Raw genomic sequence first — 20,074 nt, forward strand, 5'->3', positions numbered from 1 at the left:
TAGGGCCTGTAGATCAGACTGTGAAATGCTTATCTGCACTGAGAGCCCTGACTGTTTCCATTACTGTTCTGGTCTCCTATGCCTGGTTAAGTTAGAAATTTCAATATTGTTTCCTGTTGCCTTCTTTCATTTTCATTTATATTACTCTTATTAGCCAATCCATTTGGAAACTAGAATATGTTTTTTGAGGCTTCTCTTTAGAATGTGCCAGAATTCTTACACATGATATATTCCAACACATTGAAATCATGAAAACAAATGTTCCAGGATAGGAAAGCCATTTTCAAGCCCAAGACCAGCAATATAGGGAAATCAAAAAGCAGTAAACTCAACAAAATAGCAGTGAAGCAAAGGAACTTGGAAGGCCCTTTGTTGGCCTGTAGTAATAGGATTTAACTGTTAATGATATTCTTGAGAGGGGAAATTGTCATACCTCCTCTCTGGGGCAGTTGCTTTTAGAAAGCACGTTATTTTGTTTATTAGAACCACAGAATTTTAAATGTGGAAAGTAATTTTGTTTTATTTAGTCCAACCTTCCTTAAGGAGAGTATTTTGGTTTCGGGTTCTCCTGGAAGCAGAGCCCGAGGCAAAGGCTTCTGTAAAACTCCTTCACTAGAGGGTACAATCCTATAGACTGGAGTAAGGGACAAAGAATGAGGAAGGAAAGAGGTTGGAGGAGGTGTTGTCAAGCAGGCTGCTGCTGAATACAACAGTTTGCTATGATCTACAGCACTCTCTTCCAAGAATCCATATAAACTGCGGCTCCTGACAGTGAATTCCAGTGAGAAATGGTCAAGAACACGTTTATTTTCCAGAATAATTTCTTCTTTCTCTCTTTATTGCCTGATTTTTTCCTACCTGCAAATATTCTTGCTCGTCCACTTTTATTTCAAAATTGTCTAATGTCTATTCAAAGCTATTTTCATCATGGCCTCACCCGCGTTTGGAATTGCATTATCTCTTACCTAGATAATTATGATCATCTACTAACTTGCTTCTCCTATCCACTTTCATCCTAACTAAATCCATCTCAAATACCATGCCCAGATTAATCTAATACTTATCCTCTACTTATAAGTATCTGTACTTCTTCATTGTCTGCTCTGATACATGTAAGTTCAAATTCCCTAGCCTGACTGTATCAGTTAAGATGCTTTAAGATGCAAATAATTTAAAAACCCACAATTCTAAATGAATTAAGCAACACTGGATCTTATTATGTCACAAATATTAAGAAATTTCATAGATAGGCCCCTACCTTTGCTTCTTAGCAGTTCTCTTGGATCCATGTTCTCTTTCTCTTGTTGGCTTCATCCTCAGGTTGATGACAAAAGAGCTGTAAAAATTTCAAGTATCGTATGCAGATCCAACATTGGAAGGAGTGGGAACATTTCTTTCTAATGTTTAATAGCAAGATGACATTTGCCAGAAGGCTCACAGCAGACAACTCTCTCATCTAATTGGCCATGTGCTTCTCCTAAACTAATCCCTAATAATGGGAGGCTAATGACTTACATGGGATGCTGAGAATTCAGGCTTGGGTCTGAGGGTAGGATTAAATACCCCTGGGTTATGCAGGACAGGGCAGGCAACCAACTCTACCTATTCCATGCACTCAAGATCTGCCAGTTCTAATAAACTTTCCACTTGATTTCCCATTACTTACTTTTACCTGCATTGTATAATAGCCATGTCCAACTACTTGCTATAGTTCAATATTTCCTACCTCTTCATCCTGTAAAATATTCTTTCCTCATTGCTCCCTCCTTCTGGACTATTTTCAGTGAAACTTTCTTTTTGAGACGGAGTCTCGCTCTATCGCCCAGGCTGGAGTGTGGTGGCGCGATCTCAGCTCACTGCAAGCTCCGCCTCCCAGGTTCACGCTATTCTCCTGTCTCAGCCTCCTGAGTAACTGGGACTACAGGGGCCCGCCACCACGCCTGGCTAATTTTTTGTATTTTTAGTAGAGACGGAGTTTCACTGTGTTAGCCAGGATGGTCTCGATCTCCTGACCCCGTGATCCGCCTGCCTCGGCCTCCCAGAGTGCTGGGATTACAGGCGTGAGCCACCGTACCCGGCTGGTGCATCTTTGTTAATGAATCGATGTCTCATCAATGAACGAAAAATGATTTTTCTCTTATCTAACAACACGTTTTTGAACTCACATTATTTATCTGTCATGTCAGATTGTAGTCTTCTTAAAGGCAGACCCTGAAATATATTTTTACATTTATCCTGCCCAAACAAGTAAGCACCTGTCCTTATACTTAATGGTTAGCATTTATTTTATGAAAAAGTAAGTTAAATGTCAAAACATGTCAGTTGAACCTGAGGGTTTTCAATTTAAGAATTTTCTTGGTAGTGGAGAAGTTCTGTTTTTCCCAGCTTCCTTGTATAAGCCCACCATCCAAATGGTCTAACTTCTTGAGCAGAACACTGTAGAAGGACCAGATTTTCTACAACTGAAACAAAGGGGTCACATTCACTCAGTTAATATAATCCAGGAAAAAAGAAAATTACCAATCTATGGTGATCCTTTGGAAATGCTCTGACTTATCAGATCTGACTTATCAGATCTTGTCTGGATTTAGATCTTATATATTTAAACCATTTTTTCTCTATAGAAAAAAACTAAGCATCACTTAAAGGACAAAAACATGTTAACTTTTCAATGGGTGAATCTTTAAAATGTGAATTTGAGATAGTGAGAAAATGGTTAGAGGTTAAACATTATCATGTGAGAGACTTCCGGAGTAGACATATCTTGGTTAGTGGAGTGTTAAAAATTGGCATGAATTTCCAGCAAAGAAAATTATTAATTTAAACTGCAGAGACCATGGGCTCATTCCTAGATTCAATAAAAAAAATCTGACAACCCCGATGAAGAGAGAATTTAGAAATTCCACTGTACCCCTAACTCCTTCACAGCCATTATGAGCATGGAAAATCTGTTTCAAGCTATAAATCTCATGTCACTAAAAAAAATTCCAAAGAAGGTGCTCACTTCGGCAGCACATAAACTAAAAAAAAAAATTCCAAAGAAGAAGACATTACTGGTTTGTAACTCAGAAATTCACAAGTACATATACATAAAACATATTTTACAAAATACTTACAATGTTGCTCCGGTTACTTGTACCTTCCCCTCACCCTCTATATCTCTGTCCATCATTCTCTATAGCCTTACCCTATTTTATTTCTCTTCATAATATGTATCATTTCTTGATATTTAATTGTCTGTTTATTGTCTGCTTCCATTCACTGTAAAAAAAAAATCTCCTTGAAAAATATGGATTTTGTTGAAAAAGTTTATTTAGTGAAAAATCATGCAAATGTCCACTGGACTCTACTATATTAACAAAATGTAATTATATACAGCCAAACTAGGCTGCTAAATGTTACTAATGGCTTAAAAAGGTGTTTCATTATCAACCCTTCTCTCCTGCACACACAAACTTATTTTATCTATGCCTCTTCCACTCTTTATACATTTTATTGACTTTGGGAAAAATTATAAAAATATGTATTTATTATTAAAAAGTCAAGCAATACAAAAAGAACAGAACAGAATAAAGAATATATGCTGATAAATATAGAAATGAAATGAAAAAGAAAAAATAAGCCAAAAAATAACAGATGCTGATAAGGTTGTGGAGAAAGAGGAACACTTATATAATGTTGGTGGGAGTGTAAATTAGTTCAACCATTATGGAAGATGGTGTGGCAATTCCTCAAAGAGCTAGAATCAGAAATACCATTTGATCCAGCCATCTCATTACTGGGTATATACCCAAAGGAATATAAATCATTCTATTACAAACATACATGCACATGTATGTTCGTTGCAGCACTATTCACAAGAGCAAGGACATGGAATCAACCCAAATGACCATCAGTGATAGACTGGATGAAGAAAATGTGTACATATACACCATGGAATACTGTGCAGCCATTAAAAGGAATGAAATTTGCAAGGACATGGATGAAGCTGGAAGCCATTATCCTCAGCAAACTAACACAAGAACAGAAAACCAAACACTGCATGTTCTCACTTATAAGTGGGAGCTGAACAATGAGAACACATGGACACAGGGAAGGGAACAACACACACTGGGGTCTGTTGGGGGGTTGGTGGTCAGGGAGAGTATTAGGAAAAATAGCTAATGCATGCTGTGCTTAATATCTAGGTGATGGTTTGATAGGTGCAGCAAACCACTGTGGCACATGTCTACATGTAACAAACCTGCACCTCCTACACATGTACCCAGAACTAAAAAATACAAAAAAAAAAAATATAAATATAGATAAATATAGGTACATAGTGATGGTGGAAGAGTTAAAAGAAAAAAGATACAGAAGGGTTTTTGTTCAGCAACATTCTTTCAACAAATGTTTCTTGAGCAATTACTATATGCTGGTCAACTGAGTTACATGGGAAGTCATTTCAAATTAGTGTTGGATTGAGTTGAAACAACAACTCTTGAACAGGAATATTTCATGCCTCATAAAATTTACGTTCTAGCAAAATAAACAGTAAGCATAATAAAGAATAAAAACATGTTAAAAAGTAACAAGTGCTATGAAAAATGAAAAACTAGAGTGGGGTTATGGGTGTGGGTGGCTATGTTAGCAGTATAAAATACGGTGGCCAAGGTGGGCTGCCTTGAGAAACAAGAACTAAATACAAGTTGTAGGGGATAAAGGAGCTGGCTAAAGGAATGTTTGAGGGAATGAAGTCCCTGGAAAAGGGACAGTTAAAATATAGCTTGAGCCTAGAATATGCCTTAGGCTAGGAGCATACTTGATGTGTTCAAGGGACAATGAAGAGGCCAATGTGGGTAGAGCATTGAGCCAAGGCAGTAGTGAGAGAAGAGGTCAAAAAAGTAACAGGGGACCAGTTTAGGCTGGGCTTTACAGAACACAGTAAGAACTCTGGCTTTTACTTTGAGTTAAATGGAGAACCATTGCAGTCAACTGAGTTAAATGGGAAGTCATTTAAACTCAGTGTTAGAATGAGTTGAAATAATAACTCCTGAACAGGAAAATTTTCTGAGATTAAACTATGTTATATATATATAAGTTCAATGCAAATTGCTGATGTATGTCTTTAAGAAAATAAATGATGCCAAATGCCTAAATTTCATCAAGCCAGAACTTAACCTTAATTCCTGTAGTGCCTATCTGATTTAAGGACACATAATCTCTTTTCAGAAAACATCATTCATATAAAGCAGATCTACAGGACTTCTAATAGTTTTACGTAATTATATAACTATTGTCATTTTTTTTTTTTTTCTGAGACAGAGCCTCACTCTATCACCCAGCCTGGAGTGCAGTGGTGCAATCACAGCTCACTGCAGCCTCAATCTCCTGGGCTCAAGCAATCCTCCCAACTCAGCCTCCTTAGTAGCTGGGACTACGGTTGCCTGTCACCATGCCCAGCTAACTTTTAAATTTTTTGTTGAGGTAGTCTTGCTATGTTGCCCAGGCTGGTCTTGAGCTCCTGGGCTCAAGTGATCCTGCTGCCTCTGCCTCCTAAAGTGTTGAGATTACAGGTGTGAGCCACTGAGCACAGCCGGTTAGGAAATTTTAGTGATTTAATCTAGAATATCACTAATAAAGTAATAGCAGTCAACCTTCATAAAGAATAAAAATATTTGTTATGTATTTCTATTAGATGTCTCAAAATTTTAAACTGTGTCCCACAATAAGGGGTATATACTACATAAATATAAAATTAATACCAAGAGTCAATGTATGTAACTGAGAGTTGATTTATGGAACAATTCATATCTATGTATTCTGCTATTTTTAATTCAATTCAATTTCATTCAGTGCATGTTGTGCCTTTCCGCCCCGATGTTTATTCCCCCTTTCTATAATAATATCTTGCAGCTCATCCTGGACCTGCTTTCTATAATCTCACCATGACATTTAGCTGCAGCACATACAGAAATAAATTTGTAATCAAAAGCAAATGGCTGACATCAGTTCAAGTGCTGTCTTTCCTGGAATACTCCCCAGGAAAAGAGTGGAGATTTGTCTGGAAAATGATCTGACAGAGATTCCAGACAAAGGAAAACTAGTAAGCATTGCTTTGACCAGGAAGCCTTTGCAGGAGGGGTCAGAAGTCCTACCCTGTAGGCAGCAGCTGCAGATGCCACAGGCCAGATGAATTGGAACTTATGCCTGTAAAAATTCAGCTGTTGCCTCTGCTTCTCAATTCAAGGTCAGCTAACCTTATTTCTGTCATGAAATCCAGAATCTGAGGAGGTCCCAGCAACCACAGAAACAACTCTTAGGAAGATACGAGCCACCCCCCCGCCACCTGAGCATATGCCCTGCAGTTAGACAGCTGCACACACTCTGGCACTCTCATGTCTGATTTTTCTAGGCAGTCCCCAGAATTCAAGGAACAATCCAGAGTTAGAGTATTTAGTTTTAATTTTTAACTAAACCTCATATTCACTAGCACATTCTCCTATGACCAATTAAATTTTCCCATGAGTCAACTATTGTCAAGTAAAGTAAACTGCCCAAAAGAATATAGAACATTTTTATTTGTTCAAAGAAAATTGGTAATAAAAGCACGCAGGGGAGCTGCTTAAACATGGAACTGTGGATCTATACCAAAAAAGAAAAAAAAAAAAGCTAAAAAGAGTAGTTGATAATTTATTTATAAGTGTGAGCACATGGAATTGCTTCCTGAAAGTGCTAGGGGATCCAATTCCGATATTACTGTGTGACTCCAAGTAAGTTATCTACCTCTTTGAATCTGAGTTTGCTCATCTGAAACAAAAACAAAAACAAAAGCAACAACAACAAAAATGAAGCAAAGAGGCATCTGGCTGGATATGGCTTTGCAAATTGCTTTTCTTCTTTCCATTTCCAAAGTTCTGTTACTGAACTTGATTTCACATAATGGTAGCTTTTCTGAGATTTTCTTTTCCCCTGTCTGGTCAATCCAAGTGGGTAAAATCCAGACAGAAAAAGTCCCTAGTTGAAGAAACACACCCTGCTTTCTCCATGACTGACCATTTATCTTTCCATTTACTATGGAAAGACAAATCTATCATAAATCTTTCCATTTATTAGATTAAGCTGCTTGTCTGTGGAGGCTGTTAGACCATGAGGTAAATTTACCAAACTCTTCTGTACAGTAGTATGCATTTGACAATGAAACACTTCTAGAATAACAGGGAAAGTCAGAGAGAGGACAAAATGGCTGGTTTTTGTGCCCCTGGTCAGTGTTGGCATGTAGAATCAACTTTGTGACTTGAATAAATTTAATGCTTTGTAAATTTGTGTTACTTATAAAAATACATGTAAAAGTTGTTATATTTTGAGATTTGAAGGCTGAGAGGACAAGAAAGTCAAGTGATCAGAAATTTTGATTCCAAAGCCATGAAATTATTCATAGTTTCACTTTTTTTCCTCTGGCATATACTTGGTCATTACTAACATTTCCAGTTGGCCGGGTGTGGTGGCTCGAGCCTGTAATCCCAGCACTTTGGGAGGCCGAGGTGGGCAGATCACGAGGTCAGGAGATCGAGACCATCCTGGCTAACACAGTGAAACCCCTTCTCTACTAAAAATACAAAAAATTGGCCGGGCGCGGTGGCTCACGCCTATAACCCCAGCACTTTGGGAGGCTGAGGTAGGCAGATCACGAGGTCAGTTTCATGCGTGTCCGTGTGAAGAGACCACCAAACAGGCTTTGTGTGAGCAACATGGCTGTTTATTTCACCTGGGTGCAGGAGGGCTGAGTCCAAAAAGAGAGTCAGCAAAGGGAGATAAGGGTGGGGCCATTTTATAAGATTTGGGAAGGTAATGGAAAATTACAGTCAAAGGGGGTTGTTCTCTGGTGGGCAGGGGTGGGGGTCACAAGGTGCTCAGTGGGGGAGCTTCTGAGCCAGGAGAAGGAATTTCACAGGGTTAATCACTCAGTTAAGGTGGGGCAGGAACAAATCACAATGGTGGAATGTCATCAGTTAAGGCGGGGCAGGGCCTTTTCACTTCTTTTGTGATTCTTCAGTTACTTCAGGCCATCTGGGCGTATAAGTGCAAGTCACAGGGGATGCGATGGCTTGGCTTGGGCTCAGAGGCCTGACATTCCTGCCTTCTTATATTAATAAGAAAAATAAAACAAAATAGTGTTGAAGTGTTGGGGTGGCGAAAATTTTTGGGGGGTGGTATGGAGAGAGAATGGGCGATGTTTCTCAGGGCTGCTTCAGGTGAGATCGGGGCGGCGTGGCAACTAGAGTGGGAGAGATTAAGCTGAAGGGAGATCTTGTGGTAAGGGGTGATATTGTGGGGTTGTTAGAAGAAACATTTGTCATATAGAATGATTGGTGATGGCCTGGATACCGTTTTGTATGAATTGAAAAACTAAATGGAATAAGAGAAGGAGAAAAGCAGGTATAAAAGGACTAAGAATTGGGAGGACCTAGGACAGCTAATTAGAGAGTGCCTAAGGAGGTTCAGCATAGTCCTACCAGCAAAGATTATTTATTTACTTCAAGAGTTAAGAGTGGCAGTTTGGGGATAGCAGGAGGAGATATCAGCTGTGATGGCTTGGAGAAACAGTGTAAACTGGCAGTGTAAACAAGAGCAGGGCATGTATGAGTAGTTGAGAATGGTGAATAGGAGTCACAGTCTAAGTTGGTCTGGTGTCTGGCTATACAGGAGCTTAAATGGGCTGTACCTTGTAGCATTCTGAGGACAGGTCTGACTTCTGAGAAGGGAAAGTGGTAAAAGTATTGTCCAGTCCTTTTTAAGTTGGTGGCTGAGCTTGGTGAGGTGTGTTTTTAAAAGACCTTCAGTCCGTTCTACTTTTCCTGAAGATGGAGGACCGTAAGGGATATAAAGGTTTCACTGAATACTAAGAGCCTGAAAAAGTGCTTGGCTGATTTGACTGATAAAGGCTAGTCTGTTATCAGACTGTATAGAGGTGGGAAGGCTCAACTGAGGAATTATGTCTGACAGAAGGGAAGAAATGACTGTGGTGGCCTTCTCAGACCCTGCAGGAAAGGCCTGTACCTATCCAGTGAAAGTGTCTACCTAGACTAAGAGTTATTTTAGTTATCTGACTCAGAGCATGTTGAGTAAGGCTAATTTGCCAGTCCTGGGTGGGGGTAAATCCTTGAGCTTGATGTGTAGGGAAGGGAGGGGGCCTGAATAATCCCTGAGGAGTAGTAGAATAGCAGATGGAACACTGAGAAGTTATTTCCTTGAGCATAGATTTCCACAATGGAAAGGAAATGAGAGGTTTTAAGAGGCGGGCTAGTGGCTTGTACTATAGCATAGCCTGCCTTTGCTGGTGTGTGGCGATTAGGCCTGGTGGAACTGCCATCAATAAATCAAGTGTGATCAGGGTGAGAAACAGGGAAGAAGAAAATGTGGGGAAATGGGATGAACATCAGGTGGATCAGAGAGATGCAGTCATGAGGGTCAGGTGTGGTATCTGGAATAATGTGGGAGGCTGGATTGAAGTCCGGGCCAGGAACAATGGTAATTGTGGGAGTTAACGAAGAGTGAGTACAGCTGAAGGAGCCGGGGAGCAGAAAGTATATGTATCAGGTATGAGGAAGAAAATCGATTTTGGAAGTTATGAGAAATGTAGAGAGTGAGTTGAGCATAGTTTGTGATTTTGAGGCCCTCTAAAAGTATTAAAGCAGTGGCAGCCGCTGCACACAGACATGAGGGCTAGGCTAAAACAGTAAGGTCAAGTTGTTTGGACAGAAAGGCTACAGGTGCGGTTCTGGCTCTTGTGTAAGAATTCTGACTGCACTAACCATGCCTAGGAAGGAAAGGAGTTGTTTTGTAAGGGATTGAGGTCTGGGAGATTAATCGGACATGATCAGCAGGGAGAGTACGTGTGTTTTTATGAGAATTATGCTGAGATAGGTAACAGATGAGGATGAAATTTGGGCTTGACTGAAGTAATGGGGTCTGTCTGTGAAGCCTTGTGGCAGTATAGCCCGGGTAATTTGCTGAGCCTGATGGGCGAAGAGAGGCTGGGATGACGAGTGCAAAGGAATAGTAAAGATAGCACGTTTGAGATCCAGAACAGAATAATGGATTGTGGAGGGAGGTATGGAGGATAGGGGAGTATATGGTTTTGGCACCACGGGGTGGATAGGCAAAACAATTTGGTTGATAAGGCGCAGATCCTGAACTAACGTGTAAGGCTTGTCTGGTTTTAGGACAGGTAAAATGGGGGAATTGTAAGGAGAGTTTATAGGTTTTAAAAGGCCATGCTGTAGCAGGCGAGTGATAACAGGCTTTAATCCTTTCAAAGCATGCTGTGGGATGGGATATTGGCCTTGAGTGGGGTAAGGGTGATTAGGTTTTAATGAGATGGTAAGGGGTGCATGATCGGTCACCAAGGAGGGAGTAGAGGTGTCTTATACTTGTGGGTTAACGTGGGGGGATACAAGAGGAGGACGCAAAGGAGGCTTTGGACTGGGAAGAAGGGCATCAATGAGATGCAGCTGTAGTCCAGGAATAGTCAGGGCAGCAGATAATTTGGTTAAAATATCTCGGCCTAATAAGGGAACTGGGTAGGTGGAGATAACTAAAAAAAAATTGCATAAAAGAGTGTTGTCTAAGTTGGCACCAGAGTTGGGGAGTTTTAAGAGGTTTAGAAGCCTGGCTGTCAATACCCACAACAGTTATGGAGGCAAGGGAAACAGGCCCTTGAAAAGAAGGTAATGTGGAGTGGGTAGCCTCCATATTGATTAAGAAGGGGACGGACTTACCCTCCACTGTGAGAGTTACCTAAAGCTCGGCATCCGTGATAGTCTAAGGGGCTTCCAAGATGATCAGGCAGCATCAGTCTTCAGCCGGTAAGCCAAGAAGGAGTCAGTCAGAGAGCCTTAGGCCAGAGTTCCAGGGGCTGTGGGAGTGGCTGCCAGGTGAGTTGAACAGTCCAATTTCCAGTGGGGTCCTGCACAGATGGGACACGGCTTAGGAGGAACCCTGGGCTGCAGGCATTCCTTGGCCTGGTGGCCAGATTTCTGGCACTTGTAGCAAGCTCCTTTGGGAGGAGGTTGTGGAGGAATGCCTGGCCACCGCAGTTCAGGTGTTTGGAAGTTCTTGTGTGCTGGAGATGTGGCTGGGGTTTGTCTCACAGTTGAGGCAAGGAATTGCAACTTTTTTTTTTTATTATTGTACACCTTGAAGGTGAGTTTAATTAAGTCCTGTTGTGGGGTTTGAGGGCCAGATTTTAATTTTTGGAGTTTTATTTAATGTCGGGAGCAGATTAGGTAATAAAATGTATATTGAGAATAAGATAGCCTTTTGACCTTTTAGGGTCTAGGGCTGTAAAGCATCTCAGGGTTGCTGCCAAATGAGCCATGAACTGGGCCGGATTTTTATATTTGATGAAAAAGAGCCTAAACGCTATCTGATTTGGGATAAAGAAAAAGGAGCATTAACCTTGACTATGCCTTTGGCTCCAGCCACCTTTTTAAGAGTAAATTGCTGGGCAGGTTGGGGAGGGCTAGTCACAGAACGACACTGTAAGCCAGACTAGGTGTGAGGATGGGAGGCGATAAAAAGATTATAGGGTGGAGGAGAGGAGGCTGAGGAAGAATTGGGACCTAGCTTGGCCTGGCAAAGAGGGGAGAGGTCAGATTGGTCTGTAGAAAAGGAAGATTAGAAGGACTCAGCGATGCTTGGGGTTGGGACTGAGCGGACAGGCGGGAGGGAAAGAAGGAAGATTTGGGACGAGTTGCACTGGGCACAGAGACTAGGAAGGGATGATGTGTAAAAGAATGCCTGGGCATCAGGCACCTCAGACCATTTGCCCATTTTAAGACAAGAATTATTTAGATCTTGTAGGATGGAAAAACTGAAAGTGCCATTTTCCGGCTATTTGGAACTACTGTCAAGTTTGTATTGGGGTCAAGTGGCATTGCAGAAGAAAATAAGATGCTTAGATTTTAGGTCAGGTGAGAGTTGAAGAGGTTTTAAGTTCTTAAGAATACAGGCTAAGGGAGAAGAAAGAGGAATGGAAGGTGGAATCTTGCCCATAGTGAAGGAGGCAAGCCCAGAGAAAGAGTAGAGACACGGAGAAGGGGTGGGGGTTTCTTGCCTTCTAGAAAAGCAGAGAAGGGGTTGGGGCACGGAAATAAGGGATTGGGGCTTCTTGCCCCCTAGAAAAGAGGGACTTGCCGCTAAGGGTGAAGGAGAAGGGGTTGCGGGGTACTTGCCCCTCCCCCGGAAAAGCAGAGAAGGGGTAGAGACAAGGAGAGGAGGGGTTGGGGCACTTGCCCCTTCCCCAGAAAAGCAGAGAAGGGGTAGAGACAAGGAGAGAAGGGGTTGGGGTACTTGCCCTTTCCCTGGAAAAGCAGAGAAGGGGTAGAGACAAGGAGAGAAGGGGTTGGGGTACTTGCCCCATTCCCAGAAAAGCAGGACTTGCCGCTAAGGGTGAAGGACCAAGGCAGGCATCCCTGCATGGTCTGACACCCTTGAAACGTGGATGAATAATCACAGAGGCATCCCTGCAATGATTAAACACCAAGGGAAGGCTGCCTTCCCAGTCCATGACCGGCGCCGGAGTTTTGGGTCCACGGATAAAACGTGTCTCCTTTGTCTCTACCAGAAAATGAAAGGAATTGAAATTAAGAGAAGGGAGAGATTGAAGTGTGGCGCCAAGATTGAAAGGAGAAAGAGGTCGAGGGATAGCGAGGGAGGTTGGAGAAGAGATTAAAAAGAGGCCACTTACCAGATTTGAAATTGGTGAGATGTTTCTTGGGCTGGTCGGTCTGAGGACCTGAGGTCGTAGGTGGATCTTTCTCACGGAGCAAAGTGCAGGAGGATGGGGGATTGATCTCCTAAGGGAGGTCCCCTGATCCGAGTCACAGCACCAAATTTCATGCGCGTCCGTGTGAAGAGACCACCAAACAGGCTTTGTGTGAGCAACATGGCTGTTTATTTCAACTGGGTGCAGGTGGGCTGAGTCCGAAAAGAGAGTCAGCGAAGGGAGATAGGGGTGGGGCCATTTTATAGGATTTGGGAAGGTAATGGAAAATTAGTCAAAGGGGGTTGTTCTCTGGTGGGCAGGGGCGGGGGTCACAAGGTGCTCAGTGGAGGAGCTTCTGAGCCAGGAGAAGGAATTTCACAGGGTTAATCGCTCAGTTAAGGTGGGGCAGGAACAAATCACAATGGTGGAATGTCATCAGTTAAGGCGGGGCAGGGCCTTTTCACTTCTTTTGTGATTCTTCAGTTACTTCAGGCCATCTGGGCGTATAAGTGCAAGTCACAGGGGATGCGATGGCTTGGCTTGGGCTCAGAGGCCTGAGAGTCAGGAGATCGAGACCATCCTGGCTACCATGGTGAAACCCCATCTCTACTAAAAAATACAGAAAATTAGCCGGGCATGGTGTTGGGCACCTGTAATCCCAGCTGCTCGGGAGGCTGAAGCAGGAGAATGGCTTGAACCTGGGAGGCGGAGCTTTCAGTGAGCCGAGAAATACAAAAAATTAGTTGGGCGTGGTGGCGGGTGCCTGTAGTCCCAGCTACTCGGGAGGCTGAGGCAGGAAAATGATGTGAACCTGGGAGGTGGAGCTTGTAGTGAGCAGAGATCGCGCCACTGCACTCCAGCCTGGGAGACAGAGCACTCCATCTCAAAAAAAAAAAAAAAAAAAAAAAAAAAAAAAAATTCCTGTTGTAGAGAGAATAATAAAGAAGCAGAAAAGTAGAAGGATATTTTTCACAGAGACAATTTATGTTGAGGATATTACTTAGCTAGTTTTCCCTTGAGAAGAATCACAACTTGTAAACTTTTTGTTTGAGGCTATGTGGTATACAATATGTTTTCTTCATCTACACAAATAGCTTTATAGATATTTTATCTTTTAAATTCATCTAATTTTCAATATGATGGTTATTGCCATTTGTGGCAAACTTATTTTCCTCCAATATTTGTTTCCCCATTCTTTCATGATAACCGAGTTTTGCTGGGCAACATATCAGCCCAGATGAAGGCTATGTTTCCCATCCTTACTTGTAGCTAGAGGAGTTCATAGGCCTACGTTATGGCCAGTAAGATATGAGTAGAAGAACTTTTGAGTCTTGGTTTTAAAAGGGTTGCATATGCATTTTCCTATCTTCATACCTCTTACTGTTCGTTAAGAGATGGTGACACTGAAATCACCTCCCTGGGTCCAGGGAGGAAACTCATCTGTTAAAAATGGCAGAAGTATACTTGTAGTCCCAGATATTTACCTTGGATCTTTACACAAGAAAGGGAGAAGCTTCTGTCTTGCACTTTGTAATCTCTTTGTTGCAGAAATTTAGCATGTACCTTAACTAATATGCTTTTCCTATTTTGAGGTCTGAGTGAGAAGAAAAGACATGAAAATAACAGAGAAAACGCTTCACACATAAAACTGCCTCTTGCTTCCAGACGTCACTCCTTTCTCGCATTGTTGCTGTCTGTGGTTGTCTCTTCTTTCATTTCCATCTAAGCAGCACCCTTGCAAGAGGAGATACCTTATCTCTAGACTCTGAATGGTTCTTTCACTTTCAAACAAAAACACAACACATCTCCTAAATAATTGAAATATAGTCTAGGGCTTCTTGCTGTGTGTTTTCTTAAAGAACTTGCCATAGGGACTTCATAGAGACTTACTGTAGATCTCTCAAATTCTGCTTTAGACCTTGGTCACTCCTTTCAAAATTTTTATTCATTGCACGTCTTAACACAGATTCTTCATGCTATTTTTGTACTATAGTTAGAACTGTTTCATGCTTTCTTTCCCAAAATACATAGGTACATACATATATATAAATAAACAAGCATTTTGTTTGATTTTTTAATAGGTAACTTCATACTAAAAGTATTGTTGTGGAACTTAATTTTTTTCTCCTTACAATACATTTTGAAGATAATTAATTCAGTGCATCTTGATTTCCTAATTCTTTTTAATTGCCTCATAGTACTTCCTAGAAAATATGTACCAAAGTTTATTAGATTTATTTTTCTATAATTTGTATGATAAAGCACTTTATTCTTACAAAATAAGTACGAGTAAACATTTTATTTTGTTATGTGAAAACATTTTACATTTTTATTATATATTGAGAATTAAAATGATACAAGAAATAAGCCAGGTATCTAACCCTTAGCTTCAGAATTGGAACATTACTCATATCATTGTAGCCCCTGGATATTTCCTTCTCAATAAATTTCTCCACCTCATGCTCATCCCCATATGTATTTATTCTAAACAATTCATTTTGGATTCACAAGTTCTTGAAATTTAAAGAAGTTGTATTACACTGAATATATTATTTATGACTTTTTTTCATCAACTTTATATTTTTGAGGTGCATTCATATTGAATCACAGGAAATTTGTTTTCATGGCTTTGAGTTTTAATTTTTAATAATATTAGCTATCTTATATAGCTCTGCATCTCAGAGGCTGTCCTAAGTGCTGTCTCTCTCTCTCTCTCTCTCTCCATATATATATATATATATACACACACACACACACATACATATATATACACACATATACACACACGTATATAAATTCATTTAATTTTCATACAAATAAGATAGCATAAATAATCCCATTTTGCACATGAGAAAAGTAAGGCACTGTTTGGTTGAATAATTAGTAAATGGCAAAAGATCTATATGATCTGAAGAGAACCAGGGTATAGGGGTTAATTAATTAGGTCACACAGCTGGTAAGAAGTGGAACTGGAATTCAAACCTAGGTGTGGTGACCCTGGAGCCTGTGCTCTTAACTACATTGTACTCTGCTATTTTCCTCTCCTTCTCTTATAGCCACTCTCCTGTTGATGGACATTAGGTTTGTTCAGTTTTTGCTGTTTCAAGTAATGCTGCTAGGAATATTTTTGTCATGTTACTTGATACATTTATGTATTAATTTATAGGTGGAAAATTGCCAGATTATGGTGTATGTATATTAGTTTCCTATGATTGCTGTAACAAATTACTACAATTTAATTACTTAAAATAACACAAACTTATGATCTTACAGTTTTGGAGGTCAGAAGTCTGAAATGGGTATTACTAGGCTTAAGTCAAAGTATCAGCAGGGCCATAAGCCTTCTGGACACTCTAGAGGAGAATCTGGTTTCTTGCTAGCTCATGGCCCCTTTGTATCTTCAAAGCCAGCATCAGTGGGTTGAGTCCTTACATAGAATCATTCCAACCTTGCTTCTGTTGTCAAATCTGTGTTTCTGACCCTGAATCTTCTGTCTCCTTCTTTCACATTTAAAGATCTCCTGTGATTACATTGGGCCTTCCAGGATAATCCCTTAGTTTTAGTGTTAGCTGACGTTAAAATGTAATGTAACAGGATATAATAACCTGAATTTCACCTGCAACCTTAACTCCCCTTAATGTGTAACATGACATATTCACTGGTGCTTGAGATCAGAACATGGACAACTTTGGTGGGGACATTATTCTGTCTCCTATAGGATGCATATTGTCAAATTGTCAGGTTTCCCATGTAGAAAGAAAAACTGCTTTCTAAAATGCTTTTTTTAAAAATCAATTTACACTTCTACAAGCAATGCACAAGAAAGTCTATTGTGCTATATCCTTGTTATATTTTATTTAAAAATTTTGTAATTGAGTGGATGTGAAATATTTCATTTTAGTATAAGTTTGTATGTCTCTGATTCCTTGTGAAGTTGAACATATTTTTGAATAATTATGGGCATTTTTGTTTCATCTTTTAAAAAATTAGCATTTTAAATTGATAATTTGTAATAGTATGTATTTTGGGGGTAAAATATGATGTTTTCATATGCATATACAATGTGAAATGATTTAATCAATATAATTAACATATTCATCACTTCATTTACTTATCATTTTTGTGGAGAGATTTTTGAAATTTACTCTAATTTTTTTTTTTGAAATATACAATATAGCCATGTGGTAGTTCTATTGTTAGTCTTCTGATGAACCACCATACAAATTTCATGATGGTTGTAACAAATTAGTCCCACCAACAATGTACGAGAGTTCCCTTTTCCCTGCATCGTTGTCAATATATTTTTTTCCTTTTGCTTTTTTGATCATAGCCATTCTAAAAGGTGTGAGATAATATTTTATTGTGGCTTTAATCAGCATTTTCCTAATGATTAGTGATGCTAAGCATTTTTCAATGTACCTGTTGGCCATTTGTAGTCTTATATTGAGAAATGTCTGTTCAAGTCCTTTGCCATTTTAAAAATTAGCTTGTGTTCTTGCTATTGACTAGTTTGATTTCCTTATATATTTTGAATATTAGCCTTTTATCAGATGTGTTGTTTGAAAATATTTTCTCCCATTTTGTGGGTTATCTCTTCACTTTGTTAATTGTTTCATTTGCTGTGCAGAAATTTGTTAGTTTGATGCCATCGCATTTATCCATTTTTGCTTCTGTTGCCTGTGTTTTCAGGGTCATATCCAAAAAATTGTTGCGCAATATCATGAAGCTTTTCTTCTATTTTTTATTCTAGTGGTTTTACAGTTTCAGGTCTTTCATTTGAGTTGATTTTTGTATATGGTGTGAGACAAGTATCCAGTTTCGTTCCATGGCATCAAGTTTTCCCAACATCATTTATTGAAAAGACTATTTTTTCCCTACTGTGTGTCCTTAGTACCTTCATCAAAAACCATCGACTATAAATGTGTGAGCTTATTTCTAGGCTTTGTATCCTGTTTCATTGGCCAATGTATCTGTTTTTATGCCAATACTATGCTGTTTTGGTTGCAACACACTTTATAATATATTTTTAAATCAGGGAATGTGATGTTTACAGCTTTTTCTTTTTGCTCAAGATTGTCTTGGCTATTCAGGTCTTCTGTGGTTCCATATAAATTTAAAGGCTGTTTTTTCTATGTCTGTGAAGAATGACACAGGAACTTTGATAGGGATTGCATTAAATCACAGATCACTTTCGATAGTATAGACATTATTAGAATATTAATTATTGGTTGACAGTTTTATTTTTCTTTCAGCATTTTGAATATATCATCTCACTCTCTCTGGGTCTGCAGGGTTTCTTCTGAGAAATCTGCTGAGGGCTGTATTGGGGCTCTCTTGAGTATATTATGCTTCTTATCTTCTGCAGCTTTCAATATTCTTGCTTTGTCTTTGATGTTTCTTAATTTGATTATCACGTGTCTTAATGAAATCGTTAGGTTGAATTTTACTGAAGACCTCTGAGTTTATGTACCTGGATGTTGTCATATTTCTGTAGACTTGGGAAATTTTTAGCCATTATTTCCTTAAATATGTTCCTGGGCCTTGTAATTTCTCTTCTACTTCTGGAAATCCTATTATGTGAAGATTAGTTCACTCGCTGTTGTCCCATGATTTTATTGGCCTTTTTCATTCTTTTTTCTTCTCTGACAGAGTAATTTCAAATGTTTTATCTTTGAGCTCATTGATTCTTTCTTCTGCTTGATCAAGTCTACTGCTGAAGCTTTATGTTGAATTTTTCAGTTCACTTATTTTATTCTTTATCTCTAGGATTTCTATTTGATTTCCAAAAAGTTCCTATTTCTTTGTCAAATTTCTCATTTTGTTCACGAATTATTTGCCACATTAAAAAAAATGTCCTACCTGCATTTCCTTGAAATTTCCTGAACTTTAAGAGGATTGTTCTGGATTATTTGTCAGTTATTTCATAGATCTCTATTTCTTCTGGGTCCATTGTTGAAGCTTTATTATGTCTTTTGATGGTGTCATATTTCCCTGATTTTAAAATAATTCCTGTTTCCTTGTATTGGTTCCTGCATATTTGAGGAAACAGACAGCTCTTCTGAGCTTTGCAGGTATTATTTGGGACCAAAAGACCAGTTTAGTTTATTATTTAGTTTTACTGGAGCTTCTGGTAGGTCAGCTTGTAGTAACCACGAACAGGCAGACCTTGGTTTTGGGTTCTTTCTTTGGGTTGGGCCACTTTCTATTCTCTAAGGTCAAATGGTACTGCTAGCTGTGCTTTGCAGTCTGGCGAGACAAGTGACTGGACTCTGTCTGTGGTCAGGTAGAGCCGTGGCTGGGCTTTGCAGTCACCTCTGTTCAAGCAAGGTTCCAGATTGTCTTCCCTGGCCAGGTGGTACTGTTCTGTGGAATCCACAGTTTGACAGAGCTGCATGCTGGGCTGTGAGGCTGGCAAAGTTGCCAGCATTGCTACTCGGCCACAGGGCATAGGCAGGGCCAGAAGCTATGCTCCACAGATATGTGTGAATTTCTCAGCCTAGGGTAGCCTCAAGCAGAGCACTGAAGCTTGGTGGAGTCTCCCTTTAGCTATTGGTTTTGAATGGGGCCAGATGCTTTCTCAGCTTATAGTTACAGAACTTCATTTGCTTCCTGGCCTGGGGATGGCTTAGGAAAGCACCAAGGCTTGGTGGAGTTGCCTCTTAGCAGCTGGGTTTGAATAGGACCAGATGCTCCTTCTGTGTATTATTACTGATGTGTGTTTGCCTTTCACCCCAGGGAAGGCTTAAGGAAAGCACTGGGGCCTGGTTGGGTCACTGCTTAGCCTCTGGGCTTGACATTTTTGTTTCTTCTGTTGTGAAATGGCTGCTTATTTCCCCTGCCTCTATTTTTCTATTAACTTATCTTTTTATTATTTATTTCATAAAATTACATATTCTTATCACTCCTTTGCCAGTCACATAAAATTCAAATGCTTTTTTCCTGTTTTGATTTGTCTTCTATTTATTTATGGTGAATTTTGATACACACAAGTTGGAAAGTTTAATGAAATCATATTGAAAACAATTTTTCTTTATGGATTTTAATTTCCATGTCTTATGTGGAGCATCTTTTTCTTCTCCAAATTATGTCTTTTCCAATATTTTCTTATGAAAATTTCAACATTTTTCTGTAAGTCTTTGGTTCACCAAAGACCGAACTTACGTGTATGGTGAGTATAAGGTACCAATATTTTTAATTTTTATAGCATTATTTATTGAATACTCTGTAGTTGTTCTATAATTCCAGCTCTGTCACATGCAAAGTTTCCTTGTATATATTTAATTCTGCACCAAAAGGTACACTATCCTGCTTACTATCTCTATATAA

At 39.7% G+C, this 20,074-nt stretch overlaps 1 long non-coding RNA gene across 1 annotated transcript; it reads right to left on the bottom strand.

Moving 5' to 3' along the window:
* Positions 1-1,275: 1,275 nt before the first annotated feature.
* On the bottom strand, positions 1,276-12,964 carry LOC134739606 (uncharacterized). Its single transcript, XR_010126435.1, has 3 exons — positions 12,731-12,964; positions 10,761-10,948; positions 1,276-1,336 (listed from the first exon to the last, which is right to left on the bottom strand). It is a non-coding gene; the product is annotated as an uncharacterized LOC134739606 (long non-coding RNA).
* Positions 12,965-20,074: the final 7,110 nt, after the last annotated feature.

Source organism: Pongo pygmaeus, chromosome 4 (genome assembly GCF_028885625.2).
Source record: "Pongo pygmaeus isolate AG05252 chromosome 4, NHGRI_mPonPyg2-v2.0_pri, whole genome shotgun sequence".
NCBI classification, from domain to species: domain Eukaryota; kingdom Metazoa; phylum Chordata; class Mammalia; order Primates; family Hominidae; genus Pongo; species Pongo pygmaeus.